We start from the raw sequence: 444 nt of genomic DNA, 5'->3' as shown, positions 1-444 counted from the left end.
CATGCCCCACACCCCTCCTAGGTCATAAGATCCTTAAAAGGTTACACGGCACCCTTCAATTTAATTCCTCCCCCTTCCTTGGTCTCCTCTGCCAGGCAGCCTGTTCCCTCACCAAAACTTAACCCACCCACCCACCCCCATTTCTCCAGACCAAGTCAATCCCACGGTCTCAACTTTTATAAAACCCTCTTCTTTCCCTCACAGCAGAAGTCTATGTCATCTCTACCCTACCCCTATAATGATCTATTCAGGTCTCTCTTTGCTGTGCCTACTACGAGGATGAAGACCATTCTCAGCAACCAGACGGTCAACATTCCCAAGAACTTGGACATCACCCTGAAGGGATGCACCATCATCGTGAAGGGCCCCTGAGGAACCCTGCAGAGGGACTTCAACCACATCAATGTCGAGCTCAGCCTCCTTGGGAAGAAGAAGAAGAGGCTG

Source organism: Tupaia chinensis, unplaced genomic scaffold, assembly GCF_000334495.1.
Source record: "Tupaia chinensis unplaced genomic scaffold, TupChi_1.0 Scaffold000532_1, whole genome shotgun sequence".
NCBI lineage: Eukaryota > Metazoa > Chordata > Mammalia > Scandentia > Tupaiidae > Tupaia > Tupaia belangeri.
The sequence above is the reverse complement of the archived record's forward strand: the minus strand, read 5'-3'. Positions refer to the sequence as shown.